The sequence below is a fragment of the Rana temporaria genome, chromosome 3 (genome assembly GCF_905171775.1).
Source record: "Rana temporaria chromosome 3, aRanTem1.1, whole genome shotgun sequence".
Classification (NCBI taxonomy): Eukaryota; Metazoa; Chordata; class Amphibia; order Anura; family Ranidae; genus Rana; species Rana temporaria.
In genome coordinates this window covers 436,663,056-436,684,313 of record NC_053491.1, presented here as the reverse complement: position 1 = coordinate 436,684,313, position 21,258 = coordinate 436,663,056, and the positions used below count along the sequence as shown (strand labels likewise).

Sequence of the window (21,258 nt, the reverse complement as noted above, 5' to 3'; positions counted from 1 at the left end):
TCTCAGAAGAAATAAGGACATTTAAAAGCAAAATGGGAGGATGAGGTAAGTGAAGGAGGACTGCACTAAGGTAAAGGAAGCTATTTAGGGAAAAAAATGTTTTCCTTTACAACACCTTTAAGTCTTTCTATAGACAGATCATGTGCTCTTGGATTAGGTCGGGGAACTATGACAGATCATGTGCTCTTGGATTAGGTCAGGGAACTATGACAGATCATGTGCTCTTGGATTAGGTCGGGGAACTATGACAGATCATGTGCTCTTGGATTAGGGTGGGGAACTATGACAGATCATGTGCTCTTGGATTAGGTCGGGGAACTATGACAGATCATGTGCTCTTGGATTAGGTCGGGGAACTATGACAGATCATGTGCTCTTGGATTAGGTCGGGGAACTATGACAGATCATGTGCTCTTGGATTAGGTCGGGGAACTATGACAGATCATGTGCTCTTGGATTAGGTCGGGGAACTATGACAGATCATGTGCTCTTGGATTAGGGTGGGGAACTATGACAGATCATGTGCTCTTGGATTAGGGTGGGGAACTATGACAGATCATGTGCTCTTGGATTAGGGTGGGGAACTATGACAGATCATGTGCTCTTGGATTAGGGTGGGGAACTATGACAGATCATGTGCTCTTGGATTAGGGTGGGGAACTATGACAGATCATGTGCTCTTGGATTAGGGTGGGGAACTATGACAGATCATGTGCTCTTGGATTAGGGTAGGGAACGATTGGCTGTGTCTCCAGTTCTCAGTCCATGAAATTAATCCATCTGTACATACATGGGATCTTGTAAACAAAGCTCTGCACACATCATTTATAGAAGTACTCCTATTGGAACTCGGCGCTCCCATGTCTATATTCAGCCACAGAAATAAGATGACGGTCTCACCATGCAGGCATAATCCAACTGTTGACATTTTATTTTCTGTATTTGATTTCTATTGATAGAGAAATCCCAGAACATTAAAGGCTCAGTCCGCCTTTAACTACTTAAAACTGGTGTTTTCGTTTTTGGTAGAAGCTGAAAAGTTAAAGAAGATCTTGTTTAACTGCTTCAGGACCGCCCACCACATACGGCATAGTTGCCAACATTCTCAAAAAATTTATATGGGCACTTTTTTGTCTGTAGGCAAGGGTCTTATTATAATTAAGGGGTGGGGCATTCATCTGTAGGCGTGGTGTAGCTGGGATTGGAAAACTGTGGTGCGCGTAGCAGAGTGTTCTAAACAAAATATTGGGCGTGGCTTAAAGGGGGTGTTGTTAGAGACTTTGATGAAAGAGGGATGGGAGGAAAAGGAAGAGAGGGATGGAGGGAGAAAGAAAGGGAGAAACACCACAGATACAGCATGTTACTTGTCACCACAGATACAGCATGTTACTTGTCACCACAGATACAGCATGTTACTTGTCACCACAGATACAGCATGTTACTTGTCACCACAGATACAGCATATTACTTGTCACCACAGATACAGCGCTCACTTGTTACCACAGATACAGCATATTACTTGTCACCACAGATACAGCATGTTACTTCACCACAGATACAGCATGTTACTTGTCACCACAGATACAGCGCTCACTTGTCACCACAGATACAGCATGTTACTTGTCACCACAGATACAGCATGTTACTTCACCACAGATACAGCATGTTACTTGTCACCACAGATACAGCGCTCACTTGTCACCACAGATACAGCATGTTACTTGTCACCACAGATACAGCGTGTTACTTGTCACCACAGATACAGCATGTTACTTGTCACCACAGATACAGCGTGTTACTTGTCACCACAGATACAGCATGTTACTTGTCACCACAGATAAAGCGCTCACTTGTCACCACAGATACAGCATGTTACTTGTCACCACAGATAAAGCGCTCACTTGTCACCACAGATACAGCATGTTACTTGTCACCACAGATAAAGCGCTCACTTGTCACCACAGATACAGCATGTTACTTGTCACCACAGATAAAGCGCTCACTTGTCACCACAGATACAGCGCTCACTTGTCTGTCACCACTGATACAGCTCTCACTTGTCACCACAGATACAGCATGTTACTTATCACCACAGATACAGCATGTTACTTGTCACCACAGATACAGCGCTCACTTGTCACCACAGATACAGCATGTTACTTGTCACCACAGATACAGCGCTCACTTGTCTGTCACCACAGATACAGCGCTCACTTGTCACCACAGACACAGCATGTTACTTGTCACCACAGACACAGCATGTTACTTGTCACCACAGACACAGCATGTTACTTATCACCACAGATACAGCATGTTACTTATCACCACAGATACAGCATATTACTTATCACCACAGATACAGCATGTTACTTATCACCACAGATACAGCATGTTACTTGTCACCACAGATACAGCATGTTACTTGTCACCACAGATACAGCATGTTACTTATCACCACAGATACAGCATGTTACTTGTCACCACAGATACGGCATGTTACTTATCACCACAGATACAGCATGTTACTTATCACCACAGATACAGCATGTTACTTATCACCACAGATACAGCATGTTACTTGTCACCACAGATACAGCATGTTACTTATCACCACAGATACAGCATGTTACTTGTCACCACAGATACGGCATGTTACTTATCACCACAGATACAGCGCTCACTTGTCACCACAGATAAAGCTGCATGATTAATCATTAAAAGATTGCGGTCTCGATTCAACTCCCCTCACAATCTTAACCCGACATTTCCTCAATTCTATGTAAACAGTGCTGAGTCGATCAGAGCTATCAAAAAAAAAAAAAAAGCCAGCAATGTTTATCAACATTCCTCAGTGCTGGAGGATAGAGAAGACATACAATGTATCTCTCATATCTTTTAGATCAAAGGAATGAACTTCTGTGTGTAAATGAGGTCAGTTTAACCACTTAAACACCAAACCTTTTTCTGACATTTGATGCTTACAAGTTAAAATCAGTATTTTTTGCTAGAAAATTACTTAGAACCCCCAAACACTACAATTTTTTTTAGCAGAGACCCTACAAAATAAAAAGGCGGTTGTTGCAATATTTTATGTCATACTGTATTTGCGCAGCGATCTTTCAAACACATTTTTTGGGCAAAAAATACACTTCAATAAATTTAAAAAACAGTGAAGTTATCCCAGTGTTTTGTATATTGTGCTGCGAGAATCGTGATCTTTATTCTAAGCCAAAAAATTGTGATTCTCGTTTTAGCCAGAATCGTGCAGCTCTAATTCCAGTATATACTGTATATACCATTATTTGTAGACGCTATGGGCCAGATTCACAGCCGAGATACGACGGAGTATCTCAGATACTCCGTCGTATCTCTCAGAGTATCTATGCGACTGATTCATAGAATCAGTTACGCATAGATAGCGCTTAGATCCGACAGGTGTAATTGTTTTACACTGTCGGATCTTAGGATGCAATACCGCGGCCGACGCTGGGGGGAGTTTGCGTCGTAAACCAGCGTCGGGTATGCAAATTAGTAGTTACGGCGATCCACGCCGGTTTTTCGCGTTCGCTACGTCGCTGCTAGTCTAGTTTCCCGTCGCAAAGTTAGTCGTCGTTTTAGGGGCCCTAACTTTACACAGCACACGTATGTGCTGTATAAAGTATGGCCGTCGTTCCCGCGTCGAAATTTAAACATTTTTCCTTCTTGCGTATGACGTCCGGGAATACGAAAGTACGCTACGCACGTCGCCGTTCGAAAAAATGATGTCACTTCGCGCAAAGCACGGCGGGAAATTCAAAAGGGAGCATGCGCAGTAGGTCCGGCGCGGGAGCGCGCCTAATTTAAATGGCACACGCCCCTTTGAATTACGTGGGCTTACGCCGGAGCCCGCCGGCGGAAGTTTTCTCGCAAGTGCTTTGTGAATCAGGCACTTGCGATTAAAACTTGCGGCGGTGTAACGTATCTACGATACGATACGTTACGTTACGCTGCCGCGATTCTACGTGAATCTGGCCCTATATCTTTAATGCGAACCAATCAATATACATTTATTGTTTTGTTTTGCCAAATACATGTAGCATTTTGGCCTAAATTAGGAAATCTGATTTAAAAAAAAAAAAAATAATAATAATTTGTTGGATATGTTTTATAGCAGAAAGTAGAATTATTATAATTTTTTCTAAATTGTTGGTCTTTTTTTTTTAATAATAAAAAACCCTGTGGTGATCAAATACCACCATAAGAAAGCTCTATTTGTTTGAAAATAATGATATAAATGTTGTTTGTGTACAATGTTGCATGACTGTGTTAAAGTTGCGCAGTGCTGAATAGCAAACATTGGTCTGGTCATAATGGGGGTAATACCTTCCGGAGTTGAAGTCGTTAAAATAGGAAAAAAAAAAAACTGCGGGCCGACATGCTCTTTATTGCAGTAGAGACATGCAATAGGAAACTAAAGCCTCGTACACACGATTGGATATTCCGACAACATCACAACAATTGTGTGATGGAAGGGTTTTGTCGGATACTCCGACCGTCTGTATCCTCCATCGGACAATAGTTGTCGGTATTTCCGACAACAAATGTTGGATAGCCATGCTCTCAAATTGTCCGACAACAAATGTGTCTTGTCGGATTATCCGATCGTGTATACTCAAGTCCGTCTGACTAAAATCCAAAGTACAAACACGCATGCTTCAAACCAATGCTAAACATCAGACAACATTAGCAGAAGTTGCCCAAAGGGTGGCGCTAAGGAGCTGAAAAACAACGTAGGCTGAAAACGTTTTGCCGTCTGTATGCAGAACAAGTTCGCGGCCAACGCCCTTCGGACAGAATTCCACAGACTTGTCCGATGGAAGTCCGATTGTGTGTATGAGGTCGTCTGATTTTTGTCCAAAGGGTGTGTGCCTAGATCTTGTCTTGCATACTAACGGTACACAATTGTCGGCCAACAAACACGAACGTAGTGACGTACTACGAGGAATTTCAGCTCTTGAGCGCCACCCTTTGGGCACCTTCTGCTAATGTCGTGTTTGGTGAGCATTGATTCCGAGAATGCGTGTTTGTACTTTGGACTTTTGTGTGACAGACTTGTGTACAGACGAGACTAAAATCTGACAACAGATCGTTGTCCACCGAAAATTTACTAGCCTGCCATTGGCGTATAACACTCACTTTTTTACAGTGAAAATGGAGGGTAAACTGTTTATGCGTGTTATACGCAGGGGGCTGTGGAAAGTTTTTTTCCTGAAACTTCCCTCTTAAAGTTAGGGTGCGTGTTATACGCCGATAAATACGGTAAGTTACACGTCTGTGGAGTGTGGGAGGAAACTGGAGTACCCAGCGGAAACCCACATAATGTAGGTTTAGCCTTTTTAGCCATTTTTTTTTTAGGCTGGACCTCCACTTTAAGTTCAGATAAAAGGTGTCGGAGAGCTGAAGTCACACTTTGCAGAGCTCCGTGAGAAGATCTCTGAGAGCTGATTGGAGGGAAGGGTAACCCCCCTTCACACAGCACACAGGAACAGAGCTGGTGCTGTCAATGAGCTGGAGCTCCCTCCACTGTCACCTTTTTTTCTCCTGGTGTCAGGAAAACTTTTCAGAAGTGACTTATGCTAATAGCAGAGGAATGAGGCAACAGACAGAAATATCACTCTTAATTGAGACACGTACACACTATAGAGTTGCTTTGTTCATATTTTATGTCTGAGGTTTACAAGTCCCATGAGACATTGCAGGGCTGAAAGTTACAAGCATGACTCCCACAGGCAAAGGCATGATGCAGTGGTGTACTAAGTGGGGGTGGGGCGCTCCGGGTACCACACACTGGGGGGGTGTCAGGCCGGCACCCCCCTCCGCGATTATATTAATGACAGCGCAGCGGGATTTGACAGCGGCACAGGCAGGAAGAGGCAAGCTATAGTGGCGATGTAGGGGGGGGCTGTGCGGGGTGCAGGGTGACACACCGCTGCACGAACCATCCCCTCCTCTCGCGGCCGCGGCTGTGTGTCTGAGCGATCCCGGATATTAGGCAGACTGCAGGGGCAAGGCGAGCAGATCTATAGTGGCGAATCGATAAAGAGGAGAGGGTGTGCAGGGTGACACACCGCTGCACCAACCATCCCCCCTCTCATGGCCGCGGGCTGTGTGCCTGAGCGATCCCGGTCCCGGATATCACACAGGCAGGCACTGGCATGCAGAGTGAAGCCGCCTCCCCCTCCTCTGTTTATGTGTACACAGGGGAAGGGAACCTCACCTGCTGTGCATGGTCTGAGGTACTGAAGGGGGGGGTCTGCACTGAAGGTGGGGGTCTGCATTGAAAGGGGGGTCTGCACTGAACAGGGGCTAAACTGAAGGTGGGGGTCTGCACTGAAGGGGGGTACACTGAAGGGGGGGGTCTGCACTGAAGGGGGGGCTACCCTGAAGGGGAGTCTGTGTAACATGTAGGGGGTCCAGAGCTGTGGGGGGCTGTTTAATGTAAAGGGGTCCAGAGATGCAGAGTGCTGTGTGATGTAAAGGGGTCCAGAGATGCAGGGTGCTGTGTAATGTAAAGGGGTCCGGAGGTGCAGGGTGCTGTGTAATGTAAAGGGGCCCAGAGATGCAGGGTGCTGTGTAATGTAAAGGGGTCCAGAAGGGCAGGGTGCTGTGTAATGTAAAGGGGTCCAGAAGGGCAGGGTGCTGTGTAATTTAAAGGGGTCCAGAGGTGCAGTTGTAGAGAGGGGGGTACACAGAAGTGTCAAAGAGATATTGAAGGATGCAGGGGGCACAGTGGGGTGTTTTTACATTTTAATGTGGGGGGGTGCCAGATATAGGATCCGCCCCGGGTGCCAAATGCTCTATCTAGGTACGCCCCTGGCATGATGGGACTTGTAGTTTCGCAACAGTAGAAGTCGTTTTTGGAAGGCCACCAGTTTAAGACTCCTTGTGCAGGGTGTTAGTTCACCATTTCAAAAAAGGCTTCAAACCAAGGACCGCAGTGGGTCAATGCTAAACAATTCACAATGCTGACAAAATCTGTGCTCCAGGTGAGGCTCGAACTCACAACCTCGGCATTGCTCACCAGTTACTGTCTTATAAGTACCGCGCGCTAACCGATTGCGCCACTGGAGCAACTGTGATTAGAATAGGATATAAATTTAATTCATTCTTTCAACAGTTCCACTTTTTAGTCCCAATAAGTACCATGAAATTAATCCAAATTTGCTACCAAAATTACCAAAAGTACCAAATGAAATCCCTATCTGTGCCTAAAAAAATATAAATCACATTGGGGTAGAATACAAAGGCTCAGCGGCGGTGCGTCCATAGTGGGCGCAGGAGCGCCGCCCTCTCTCTACCCTATGGGAGGAAGGGGATGATGCACGGGTCAAGATAGAAACATAGAAATTACAACCTTTCAAGTTCATAAAAGAAGGCCCACAGAACAAGGATTGTCAGGGATGTCAAAGAGATGCTACTGAGATGACTGAGGTGACCTATATGACAGGGCAGATGCAGGGCCAGTGGCGCAATGGATAACGCGTCTGACTACGGATCAGAAGATTGTAGGTTCGACTCCTACCTGACTCATTGACTATGCCGTGATCGTATAGTGGTTAGTACTCTGTGTTGTGGCCGCAGCAACCCCGGTTCGAATCCGGGTCACGGCATGCTCTAGTTTTGGACAGAGGAAATGACAGGAAATCTACATCTTTCCAGTAGTCACTAAAACAGGAATAGAGGGAAAAACATTTGGTGAGGATAACCAAGCCAATTATAACACTTCTTGCATAAGTGTTGAGATCAGCTTTTTTTTTTTATGCTAGAAAATTACTTAGAGCCATAGAGAATAAAATGGTGAGTGTTGCAATTTTTTATGTCACATTGTATTTGCATAGCACTATTTCAAATGCAATATTTTTAGAAACAATACGCTTTAGTGAATTTTAATGCACAAAGACACAATACTCAATTATTTGGTAAAAATAAAAAAAGATGATGTTGCACCAAGTAAATAGGTATCTAACAGGTCATGCTTTAAAATTGCGCACGCTCATGGAAGGGCGCCAAACTACAGTACTTCAAAATCTCCATAGGCGATGCTTTATAAGTCTTTACAGGTTACCAAGTTTGGAGTTACAAGGAAGGTCTGGCACTAGAATTATTGCTCCCGGTATAACGTTTGCAGCGATACCTCACATGTGTGGAGAAAACACTGCTTACATATGTGTGCCGGACCTACAAATCGCCTTTGCGCTTCCAGTGGAGAGGAGGGAGTCTTAGACTATAGCTGGGAATACTGGGAGCGGAGGCATCATTCGTAGGCTCCAATGCCCCAGCCCTCCTTCCTCTCCCCTTCAGCCGCTGCTGACTGACACCAGGGTGCCAAAGCTACGGATCATATGACTGGAAAAGGCTGAAGTAAGTACCGTATTTATCGGCGTATAACACACACTTTTTCCCCCTGAAAATCGGGGACAAAGCAGGGGTGTGTGTTATACGCCGATAGCGCACCTCGGACTCGGAGGGGAACGAGTGCCGCCGGAATTCACCGAGCCGTCATCTTCCCTTTACTCGGCTTTGACGTCACACACACAGTCCTGCTTCCACCACCGGCATTGGACCAGTGTTCTGTCAATCACAGGAGCTGGTCAAATGCTGATGGCGGAGGCGGGACTGTGTATGTAACTGCAGATGCCGAGTGAACAGGAGATGACGTCTGTACGAGATGACGGGCGGCTGCATGAGGAGATGGTGAGTCTGCAAATGGGCATCAGGCTGCAGAGGGACACACAGGCTGCAGAGTGACACACAGGCTGCAGAGTGACACACAGGCTGCAGAGGGACACTGAGTTGAGGGAGAGAATATTACCTTATGTAAGGCCAGCTTTGTTAAACAGTGTTCAAATCTAGTTTACAACAGATACTGAGATCTGCCAGCACAGTACAAACAGGGTCGATTTTGGTAAACCTATTTCCCCAGCTCCATATACAGTTGCAATAAAAAGTATGTGAACCCTTTTGGAATGATATGGATTTCTGCACAAATTGGTCATGAAATGTGATCTGATCTTCATCTAAGTCACAACAATAGACAATCACAGTCTGCCTAAACTAATAACACACAAAGAATTACATGTTACCTTGTTTTTATTGAACTCACCATGTAAACATTCACAGTGCAGGTGGAAAAAGTATATGAACCCCTAGACTAATGACATCTCCAAGAGCTAATTGGACTCCTTTTGGCTGACACCTCACTCCAATCAATGAGATTTGATGGGAGGTGTTGGTTACAGCTGCTCTGCCCTATAAAAAACACACACCAGTTCTGGGTTTGCTTTTCACAAGAAGCATTGCCTAATGTGAATGATGCCTCGCACAGAAGAGCTTTCAGAAGACCTACTGTTAGGAATTGTTGACTTGCATAAAGCTGGAAAGGGTTATAAAAGTATCTCCAAAAGCCTTGCTGTTCATCAGTTCTTGGTAAGACAAATTGTCTATAAATGGAGAAAGTTCAGCACTACTGCTACTCTCCCTATGAGTGGCCATCCTGTAAAGATGACTGCAAGAGCACAGCGCAGACTGCTCAATGAGGTGAAGAAGAATCCTAGTGTCAGCTAAAGACTTACAAAAGTCTATGGCATATGCTAACATCCCTGTTAGCGCATCTACGATACGTAAACACTAAACAATAATGAATTTCACGGGAGGATACAACAGAGGAAGCCACTGCACAGGAGCACCTGGATGTTCCACACCAGTACTGGCAAAATATTCTGTGGACAGATGAAACCAAAGTTGAGTTGTTTGGAAAAAACACACAACACTATGTGTGGAAAAAAAGAGGCACAGCACACCAACATCTAAACCTCATCCCAACTGTGAAGTATGGTGGTGGGGGCATCATGGTTTGGGGCTGCTTTGCTGCGTCAGGGCCTGGACGGATTGCTATCATCGAAGGAAAAATAAATTCCCAAGTTTATCAAGACATTATGCAGGAGAACTTAAGGCCATCTGTTCACCAGCTGAAGCTCAACAGAAGATGGGTGATGCAACATGACAACGACCCAAAGCATAGAAGTAAATCAACAACAGAATGTCTTAAACAGAAGAAAATACGCCTTCTGGAGTGGCCCAGTCAGAGTCCTGACCTCAACCCGATTGAGATGCTGTGGCATGACCTCAAGAAAGCGATTCACACCAGACATCCCAAGAATATTGCTGAACTGAAACAGTTCTGTAAAGAGGAATGGTCAAGAATTACTCCTGACCGTTGTGCACGTCTGATCTGCAACTACAGGAAACGTTTGGTTGAAGTTATGATGCCAAAGGAGGTTCAACCAGTTATTAAATCCAAGGGTTCATATACTTTTTACACCTGCACTGTGAATGTTTACATGGTGTGTTCAATAAAAACATGGTAACATTTAATTCTTAGTGTGTTATTAGTTTAAGCAGACTGTGATTGTCTATTGTTGTGGCTTAGATGAAGATCAGATCACATTTTATGGCCAATTTGTGCAGAAATCCATATCATTCCAAAAGGGTTCACATACATTTTACACTATCTACAGTTGCAATAAAAAGTAAGTACCGTATATACTCGAGTATAAGCCGCGTTTTTCAGCCCTTTTTTTAGGGCTGAAAATAGCCCCCTTGGCTTATACTCGAGTCAGTGTACCTGTCGGGTCGCGAGCGTCCATTTTTCAAAACTCCTGGTCCGTGATAGGCGTTTGACACTGTGTTCCGCTACCGCCTATCACGGAGGTCCTCTCATCCTCAGACATTCCCAGCCGACACTGTGTTCCGCCTATCATGGACGTCCTCTTGTCCGAGGATGAAAGAAGGTCCGTGATTGGCGCAACACTGAACACAGTGTCTGCTGGGAAACTGAGTCAGAGGATGAGAGGACCTCCGTGATAGGTGGTAGCGGGTCAAACGGCTATTATGGACCAGGAGGAAGCCGCGAGTTTTGCAAAATGGACGCCTGCGACCCGACAGGTACACTGACTATCACGGAAGGAACGGGCATGGTGAGAATGGGCACAGTAAAGCTGCAATGGGCACAGTAAGGCTACAATGGGCACAGTCAGAATGGACACAGACAGTAAGGCTGCAATGGGCACAGTAAGGCTGCAATGGGCACAGTGAGAATGGGCACAGTAAGGTTGCAAATGGGCACAGGGAGGCATGCAAATGGGCACAGTGAAGCTGCGCTGGGCATTGTTGACCCTCTTTTCCACTTACAGTAGCTGCTGCATTCTTACCCTATTATACTCGAGTCCATAAGTTTTCCTATTTTTTTGTGGTAAAATTAGGGCCTTGGCTTATAATCAGGTCGGCTTATACTCGAGTATATACGTGTAGCACCTGGTTACTTCAAAGTACTGGTGCTATTTAAATTTAGAGGGAGATCAGGGTGTTAATTGAACTTTGATCTAGTTAATGTGTTCGAACTTGGGTCTCTATCTCAGCTTGGCTGTGCTGTGAGCTCATTTTGTAGGACAGTAAGTGGCAGCAGTGGAGCCAAGGTTTGGGTGCTCTTCCCCAGCAGCCAATCAGGAGGGTTGGGCCTCGCTGTGCATGCTGGGGGAGGGTATTTATGGGGCAGACGCCATTAGTTCTGGGTCTTCTTCTTCAGTGCGGCACCCACTTTAGGGTGTCTGCACCACGGCGCCCCGGCGTTATGGCATACTGGGCCGGAGCGTGCATGCCACGTGGTGTTCCTGGTTCTGGGACCATGATGGTCCGGAACATTTGAGCTGTGGCAGAGAACCCAGTGGTCGACTGGGTTCCCAATCCTGAGGATCCCAAGCGGTATAGCTGTTCGGTCGGGAGTCCATATGAGGAGAGCTAATGAGAGGCTGGCGATCCAATAGGGTCTCGACAAACCACCGGGGATTGAGGTATCCGGACACTGAGAGGCTGGTCACCTGTCAGTCGGTACCTGAAAGCAACTTGAAGGAGATCCAGGCGTAATTCTACCAAGGAAATTCATCTCTGTAACCAAAATCAGGAGGGCCTGTGGCAGAGGTTTCTCACTGAATGCATTCCAGGAGGGTCTGTGGCAGAGACTTTTCCTAAAAAGGTTCCAGTTCATTCCAGGAGGGTCTGTGGCAGAGACTTTTCCTTAAAAGTTTGAGCGATACTCTGGCTGCCAGGTCAGTGAGAGAGGCCTGTCCAGGTACGCTATACCCACTCAAGCAGGAGTGGCGCAATGAGTGCTACACGTGGGAGCAGGATTGTTTTCCTTTTGCTACGCCTGAATTTGCTATTCTTCTTCTCCTCCTAACTCTACCTTCTTCACCACAAGTTTTATTGTTTTTACCCGGCTGGGTAATAAAGAGCACAGCAAAAGACACCTGTCATGGACATTCCGTTACTACTGCTATATGCACCATACACCCCTAAGACGGCGAAGGAGCCATGAGGTAATGTGCCACCCAAAACAAACCAGCTGCTCCTTCGGGGGTAGTGCTACATACGGTAGCATTTTTTTTTTGTTATGCTATGTGAATGAGAACATATACAATAGGCGTTTTCCCAATTTGGCTGCAAAAGTAGAAATCCACTTTGTGACGGACCCCGATACTCAAGAAGAGCATGTCCATCGTATAATCTTCCCTTGCCTGGTAACAAAATGCTACAAGATCCCATAGCCCACCTAGTCACTAGTTGGGACACAGTGTAGGGTGGCGAAAAAACATAAAAACTGTGTATTGAAAACTCAGAGAATTTATATACCACACAAAATCAGATAAAAACTTGATCACATTATCATATGCAAAGGAAACTGTATACAAGAATATAATTAACATAACTAATAAAGAGCCAACATAAACTATGCTAATCAGGGAATTTTTTCTCAAAGAATAGGTGCAGGAACCCCCCCTTCTGATACACCCTTCTTCTCTGTCCCCTACCCACCTCTGAGCACCATCCCTTGGTTCCACCCCTTAACCACCTCCCAGTACTGCCCGTTTTAGAAAATACAGAACCAACTATCATTTCGTACTACTAAGATATTTGTATGGAATTTGATAGACTCCACCCCAGCAACAGTAGACCACACCAGCAAAAAAAAGACCCTACCCCACACAGCAATAGACCTCCTGTCAGCAACAATAGATATCCCACACAACAATAGACCTCCCCCAGCAAAAAAATACCAAGCCAACATCAATAGACTAGCCCAGAAGCTACAGCATATCTTACAGCAGCCAGTATCAATAGACCCTCATGCAGCCACCAAAAATAGACCCCTCCCTCAACAGTAAATCCCTCCAAGCAACAATTGACCCCCCAGCAGCAAAAATAGACTTCGACACAAAAATAGATCCTTACCAGTGACATTAGATCCCCCAACAGCCAGCATCATTAGACCCTCTAGCACGCCTTGCCTTAAAATTCACTCACTGCTGGAGGTGCCGTAACTGCATTCCCCCGTGTTCCCGCTTAAAAAAGGCCCTTATGCTAATCCACCTCTAGCAACTATTAGTTGGCAGTGATATAATTAACATGAGCTAATTAACTAGGCACTTAAACCAGCCTAGTTGACCAGACCAATCGGCACCTGCAATCCTGAATACAAAGTACAGTACAATACACAATATTACAATTATAAACACATAGATGAGAAGACAGACAGAACACAGAACAGAAACACACAAATTTTTCATTATATTGTACTGTAATAGAAAGGATTCTTGGAGTTTACAACCACTTTTTATTCACTTCACACTGTGGATTCTTGCCAGGCAGGGAGGGAAAAGGGGCAAGAAGACAGCACATTAAATGGCAAGCCTTACTTGAAAATAAGCCCTACTGTGTTTTTGATTGCCAAAATTAATATAAGGCCAGGCTTATTTCCGGGGAAACACGGTATATCTGCAATAAAAAATATTGAACCAGAATCCAAACAAGACAACTGCAAGGGGCCCCCTGGCACACACCTCCCAAAGAGTAGTCCTCCCTTAAAAGTATGTGCCCATAGTCAGTAGGCAAGAGGCCACCCTAAAGTCCTCTCCAAAAGTCCCTGTCCTGGATGGGTCTGTCACACACTTGTACAGCCATTTTACAATTTGTATAAAATTGGAGTTGAGCAGGGGTCAAGTCCTGAGGAAAAAAGTGTGGGAACTCCCACCCAAGATCCACTCCCCCACCAAAAGAAAAAAAATGATACGCTCATATGCATAATTACTAAACCGCATGTTTTAATTACTAGAAGCAAGTTCTTTCTAAATCCCGCAATAACTCGCGGCAGACCTCCACAATGTCTCCTGGGAACAATGACAAAAGCTCCCAGGAGACATTGCGGCATCGAGGAAGTGACGGAATACCCGCACACTACCCGATGAATCCATATACAGGAAGCGGCCAGTAACATAAAGGATTACTAAGGTTCGCCTGCCCCTGACAATGACTTGAGCTGGGCATCGTCGCTTAGTGAAGGATTGGCTCGGGCGGCTCGGCTGCTCTCAGCTGCTCTAGTCCTGCAAAGGGAACTGCGTTCCTGCTGTGAAAAAAGTGAAGGAACTCCGTTCCCACACGTTCCCGCAGGACTTGAGCCCTGGAGTTGAGCTTTAAAACATGGGCTTACTGAGAATATACTACAGTGCCCCCTATTCAGAACTTTACAACGAATGTGTTCCAAAAGGCATGATTACTTTGGAATATTTCTTGAGCCATTACAGACTAAATTCATAACTTAACAAAGGAAATGTTGGTTCTGATCATACAACCCACCAAGGAAAAAGAACAAAAAGAAAAGCTGCCTTTGGATGTCTACATCAAATACAACAAAGCTGGGAGTGCACCGCACATTTCCTTTAATTTATGCCTCTCATTTCCTTTTATTACTATCTTTATAAAAATGCAGTACTAAACTTTTCTCAGGCTGTGGATGGTGTGATGTTTGTTGTCTGTGATAAAAAAAAATGTTTTGGAACTTATGTAAAAAACTTTCAGAAGAGATATAAACATTATCTGTTCTTAAAACACTTGAAAGTCCCCAATATACTTCAAACGTTGCCTATATACGGTATGTCTCAAGAAGGTTCCTTTTAAATACCAATTTTTTTCCGTTTATAAGATGCCCCCCTCTTTTCCAACCCAAAATTAAGAAATCAATATTTTAACCACTTCAGCCCCGGAAAAAAATTGGCTGCTCAATGACCAGGCTATTTTTTGCGATTCGGCACTGTGTCGTTTTAATGACAATTGCGCGGTCGTGCGATGCTGTACCAAAACAATATTGACGTCCTTTTTTTCCCACAAATAGAGCTTTCTTTTGGTCTTCGGTTTTTATTTTTTGCGCTATAAACAAAAAAAGAGCGACAATTTTGATAAAAAAAAAAACAATATTTTGTACTTTTTGCTATAACAAATATCCCCAATTTTTTTAAAAAAAGCAAATTTTTTTTCTCAGTTTAGGCCGATATGTATTCTTCTACACATTTTTGGTAATAAAAAAATCGCAATAAGCATATATTAATTGGTTTGCGCAAAAGTTATAGTGTCTTCAAAATACGGGATAGATTGATGGCATTTTCATTATTTGATTTTTTTTTACTAGTAATGGCGGCTATCAGCGATTTTTTTATCGGGACCTCGACATTATGGCGAACAGAGCAGACACTTTTGACACATTTTTGGGACTATTCACAATTATACAGCGATTAGTGCTATAAAAATGAACTGATTACTGTGTAAATGTCACTGGCAGGGAAGGGATTAACACTAGGGGGCGATCAAAGGGTTAACTGTGTTCCCTAGGTGTGTTCTAACTATAAGGGGAGGGGACTAACTGGAGGAAATGATAGATCGTGGTTCCTAGCTAGAAGGAACTCACAATCTGCATCTCCTCTCCTCACAGAACTAGGATGTGTGGGTTTACACACACACACACACACCCATGTTCTGACTCTCGTGCCTATATTTGCGTGTGTCCGGCGGTCATCGCGAACCACCGGTCATGAGCATCGGCCCCCACCCAGTGCAGTGGGCAGGAACAGAGAGGAGAGAGAAGTTTGTTGAGTGAGGACCAGAAAGTGGTAAGCTCTGGATTGTTCCACCATATATGCATAGAGGTCTCAGCAAGTCCACAGTTCCTCCAGCAGGTATTAGGGGTAGGGGGTAAATCCGTGCAAGTTTCGAGCAAGTGAGATACCAATTATATCACCAAAACGCTTTTGCACAACATGGCTTTAGGCGCGTTTTCACCGCTGCTTCCCCCAAACCCCCCGGAGCATAGGCATTCAGGGGAGGAAAAATAAATTCCTGTGTGCCTGAGGCCTTAATATACTTTTATTATACATTTAAATATTTTTATGTAACACTAATTCATGTAAAATGTTATGGCTTCAGATATGGACAGCTCAGAATTGTAACATTTCTTATTCTTTTTAGAAAATATTCCCTTAAATATATAAATATTATAGAATATAAAATGTTTGCAATCTATATTCAGGAACCAGATTTAAAAAAAAAAAAAAAAAAAAATCCCCCATGCTAAAGAAGACTCCTAATACCTCTCCATGGGGCGCAGACTCCAATCTTTGCTATCTTTATTGGCTGCAACCACCGAAACAATTCAGAGGAACATTTAAGCTTAAACAAGGCTGGGAACTTTCTCCCCTCGCCCACATGGCACTGCTAGGTGCGTCCAACCAAGCATTGGCACTGTCACATGGGAGGAAGAGGACAATGCACTTAACCTTATAATCAACACATAAATTCAGTGGACAAGAACGGCACATTCGTACAGGAAGATGTACAACACAACAAACTAACAGATTTAGAGAGGGCAGGCATGCCAATGACTAGAATAATATCAAGGCCTAGGGGCACAGTGCCATAGCAGGGCCAGTGGCGCAATGGATAACGCGTCTGACTACGGATCAGAAGATTGTAGGTTCGACTCCTACCTGGCTCGTCGGCCGTGATCGTATAGTGGTTAGTACTCTGTGTTGTGGCCGCAGCAACCCCGGTTCGAATCCGGGTCACGGCAACATTTTGTAAGCAGAGTTAGGAAATGATAGGAAATCTTCAATTTTCCAGTTGGCATTAAAGAAGGAAAAAGGGCGAAAAGGGAGATCTATTAATGAAGACATTTGTTAGGGTGACAACTGTCTTGGGAGGCAATTTTCCTTAAACCGGAAATGCCCTCTCACTTCCTATTGTGTTCCAGGACCCTGCAATGGGAGGATGACAGGAAATGTTTTGCTTTGTGAAAGCAACTATCTCTAATCCAGAGGCCACGTGTAATGAGGAAAGTGTATCTGCATAATTGATCTGTATGTTCCTGTGCACCCCAAGGAGGTATGAGATGAGGTTTGGCTTAGCATGTAGCACAGACGTTATTGTGTCCTGTACCAGGATAAAGCCAGCCGCCTCAACCCCCGACAATTTGGGAACAGAGGTTTTGGCTGAATCCAAATTACCATATAATATCCCTATGCTGTGTAACGTGTCAGACGATTCTAAGCTTACTCCCATGATGGACATAGAGGAAATCATGGTTTCATTAGATGAAAACTAAGAGCTGCTGAGATTCACAGTTCAATATGGACTGTGTGCTGTTTTCTGGACACAAAGGCTGCTGGGAGGACTTGTGGTTCCATATTCCATTCCCCACTTTGTTGACCATTTGCTGTAGCAGCTACTTGCTGCCAGAACCTGTGCTGTGTGCCCAGAGTCCTCCATAGTTTGCCCTGTCTGCCCTCTCTGCTGTGTGCCCAGAGTCCTCCATAGTTTACCCTGTCTGCCCTCTCTGCTGTGTGCCCAGAGTCCTCCATAGTTTACCCTGTCTGCCCCCTCTGCTGTGTGCCCAGAGTCCTCCATAGTTTACCCTGTCTACCCTCTCTGCTGTGTGCCCAGAGTCCTCCATAGTTTGCCCTGTCTGCCCTCTCTGCTGTGTGCCCAGAGTCCTTAATTGATTGTCCTGGCTGCCCTCTCTGTTGTGTGTTCAGAGTCCTTTACTGATTGCCATGCCTGCCTTACATAGTTACATAGTTACATAGTTAGTCAGGTTGAAAAAAGACACAAGTCCATCCAGTTCAACCACTAAAAACATAAACAAACAAAATAAAAAACATAAAACAAAATAAAAAACTGCTGTGTGCTCAAAGTCCTTCACTGATTGCCCTGCCTGCCCTCTACATTGTGTGCCCTGCCTGCCATTTGCTGTGTGCCCATAGTCCTCCACGGACTCTCATGCCTGCCCTCTCTGTTGTGTGCTTAGAGTCCTTCACTGATTGCCCTACCAGCCCTTATTGTTGTGTGCCCAAAGTCCTCCATGGATTTCTCTGCCTGCCCTCTCTGCTGTGTGCCCAGAGTCCTCCATGGATTTCTCTGCCTGCCCTCTCTGCTGTGTGCCCAGAGTCAATGCTGTATCCTGGCCTAGGCTAACAAGGCCCAGGCCTAGGGAAGCACTTTGCAGGGGGGCAGCACAGAAAGAGTCCCCGCCGGGTTGTGCTACGCTGTTAGTTAGGGATGAGCTGAACACCCCCCCATTTGGTTCGCACCAGAACCTTAGAATGGACCGAACGTTCGCACAAACATTTAGAACCCCATTGACATCTATGGGACTCGAACGTTCAAATTCAAAAGTGCTCATTTTAAAGCCTAATATGCAAGTTATTGTTGTAAAACGTCTTTGAGAACCCGGGTCTTGCCCCAGGGAACATGTATCAATGGAACAAAAAGTCTTTTTTTCAGGAGCAGTGATTTTAATGATGCTTGAATTAAAAAAAATGAAAAATTCCTTTAAATATTGTACCTGCTGGGTGTCTATAGTATGCCTGTGAAAACGTCTTTGAGAACCTGGGTCTTGCCTGAGGGAATGTATCATGTATCAATGGAAAAAAAGTTTTAAAAACGGTCGTTTTTTTCAGGACGCCAATTTCAACTAAAAAAATAAAAAATCTTGAAGGGACATTTGAGCTTACACAGACTTTCAACTAAAAAAATAAAAAATCTTGAAGGGACATTTGAGCTTACACAGACTTTCTCCCCTTCCCCATGTGACAGTGCTAGGTGCAGCCATCCAGGAATTGGCGCTGTCACAAGGAAGGAAGGGGATGATGCATGGGGCACAATAAAAATGTGCAAATTACAACCTTTCAGTCAACATGAAATTAGTAGATAACAGCAAGTTCACACAGGAATATGTGTAGAACAACAAATTTACATGTATAGACAGGATGTCAAGGATGGTCTACAGGTCAAGGATTAGACTAATCTTATGGCCTCAGGGACACATTAGGGCCAGTGGCGCAATGGATAACACGTCTGACTACGGATCAGAAGATTGTAGGTTCGACTCCTACCTGGCTCGTCGGCCGTGATCGTATAGTGGTTAGTACTCTGTGTTGTGGCCGCAGCAACCCCGGTTCGAATCCGGGTCACGGCATCTTTTAAGAAATTATAGAAAATTTTCAATTTTCCAGTTGTCACAAAAACACAATTAGAGGGGACACACTGGAGATAACCTCTTGCAGAACCCTCCCCCCCCCCCCATGTTGAGGGCATGCGGCCTGGTATGGTTCAGGAGGGGGGGCGTGCGCTCGTCCCCTCCCTTTCCTGACCCGCTGGGCTGCATGCTCGGATAAAGGTTTGGTATGGATTGTGGGGGGGGGGGGGGGATGCCCCGAAGGGCCCGGTATGGACCTGGGGAGACTCCACACCGTTTTTTTTTTTTTCCAATTTTCTTTTCTGGAAATTGTTTTTAGTTTTACATTCAGCTATCATCAGGGAACCCCACTAACAGCTGAATACTTGTCGGTTGTTAAGGACGCGGTGGCCGGCTTCCTGGCCCCCTGCTTAGCAACCAGTTATATACAGTATTAAAATAAAAACTGCAAAACGCAAAACACATCAAAAATTGCATCACAAACACAACACTTGCATTTCTGGTGTGATTCCATTGAAGTTTATTACACGCAAAACAGCCCCCGACCCTTTCCAAAAGCGCAGCGGCTGCAAAACACATAGATGTGAACTTGTACCATAGGAAACCATGTTAAATGGACTGTAATGCAATTCTGCAAACTGCAAAAAAAAAACCGCATAGGTGTGAACCTAGGGATAACAGCCACAGTTTTACCCCCATTCCACCTTAAAGGAGTTGTAAAGGAAAATGTTTTTTCACCTTATTGCAATCTATACATTAAGGTGAAAAACATCTGATACTGCCAACCCCCCCCCCCCCCCCCCCCCGAGCCCTCCTTATACTTACCCGACCCCTCGAAAGTCCCGTGCGCGGTCCCGCGATCCTCTTCGCCGCTCAGCCTGGCCGCTGATTGGCTGGAGCGGATGGATTGAGAGCAGCGCAGCCATTGGCTGGCGCTGCTGTCAATAACATCCATGACGCGGCGCGCTGAGGGGCGGGGCCGAGTGATACAGCGATCGGCTATGGCCGCTCGCTGTATTACGGGAGCGCTCCAGCAATTAGTGACCACCATGCAAGCTCTCTTGCATGACTGTGGTGAGTAATTGCGGGGAGGACCAGAGACAGCTGCCGAGGGACCCAGAAGACGTGGATCCGGAGCCACTCTGTGCAAAACGAACTGCACAGTGGAGGTAAGTATGGCATGTTTGTTATTTAAAAAAAAAAATTTTTTTTCCTTTACTAACGCTTTAAGGCTGGGTTCACACTGCTTTCAGATGCGGCTTGCAACAGGGGTCTGGTGTGTCCCTGTTCTCTGTTTCAGGGACGAACAGGGACACATTTTTGCCTGAATTTGGCCCTGAAACTGAGCCAAAGATGCACAGGATTCCTGTGCAAGCCGCTCTGCAGCTGCCCTGGAAATTAGTGAATCGGCTTCATAGGGTGACACAATCTCCTGTCATGTGAATTGGATGCGGAGAAAACCGCATCCAATTCGCACGAGTGTGAACCCAGCCTAAGTCGAAAATACAACTAGTAGGAGTTGTTTACATGCTGCGGCTGAGATGTTCTGCATCATTGCGCCACAGCAAACTAAACGCATTAAGTTGACAGGCAGCAGCACCTGTTAAACTTGGCCGTTCAAGTCAATGGAGCCAAGGGTGTGTTAGCCAAACACTTGAATAATAATTGTGGTGCATTTGCTCCATTTCAAATTGCTGCACAAAAAAAAAGGAGGGGGGTGGGGCATTCAAGAGGCAGTATGATTGTCTTCTGAACACCTGACAGCAGCTGCTTAGCTACTCTGAAAAGCCATCTATCATGAATTGCTTCAGAGCAAGGGCTAGTGTGAAGATAGCAGGGCCGGGACAAGGGGTGGGCAGAAGGGA

The 21,258-nt window shown here is 45.1% G+C and overlaps 1 protein-coding gene and 7 non-coding genes across 8 annotated transcripts in view; 6 read left to right on the top strand and 2 right to left on the bottom strand.

Annotated features, from left to right (window-relative positions):
• P2RY11 (purinergic receptor P2Y11) overlaps positions 1–21,258 on the bottom strand; it is a 78,323-nt gene that overhangs the window by 35,189 nt on the left and 21,876 nt on the right. The window lies entirely within an intron of this gene.
• TRNAI-UAU lies at positions 7,018–7,110 on the bottom strand. Its single transcript is given in 2 exon segments — positions 7,018–7,053; positions 7,073–7,110. It is a non-coding gene; the product is annotated as a tRNA-Ile (tRNA).
• On the top strand, positions 7,497–7,569 carry TRNAR-ACG. Its single transcript has one exon. It is a non-coding gene; the product is annotated as a tRNA-Arg (tRNA).
• TRNAH-GUG lies at positions 7,578–7,649 on the top strand. The gene has a single exon. It is a non-coding gene; the product is annotated as a tRNA-His (tRNA).
• On the top strand, positions 16,843–16,915 carry TRNAR-ACG. Its single transcript has one exon. It is a non-coding gene; the product is annotated as a tRNA-Arg (tRNA).
• Positions 16,919–16,990, top strand: TRNAH-GUG. Its single transcript has one exon. It is a non-coding gene; the product is annotated as a tRNA-His (tRNA).
• Positions 19,246–19,318, top strand: TRNAR-ACG. The gene has a single exon. It is a non-coding gene; the product is annotated as a tRNA-Arg (tRNA).
• On the top strand, positions 19,322–19,393 carry TRNAH-GUG. Its single transcript has one exon. It is a non-coding gene; the product is annotated as a tRNA-His (tRNA).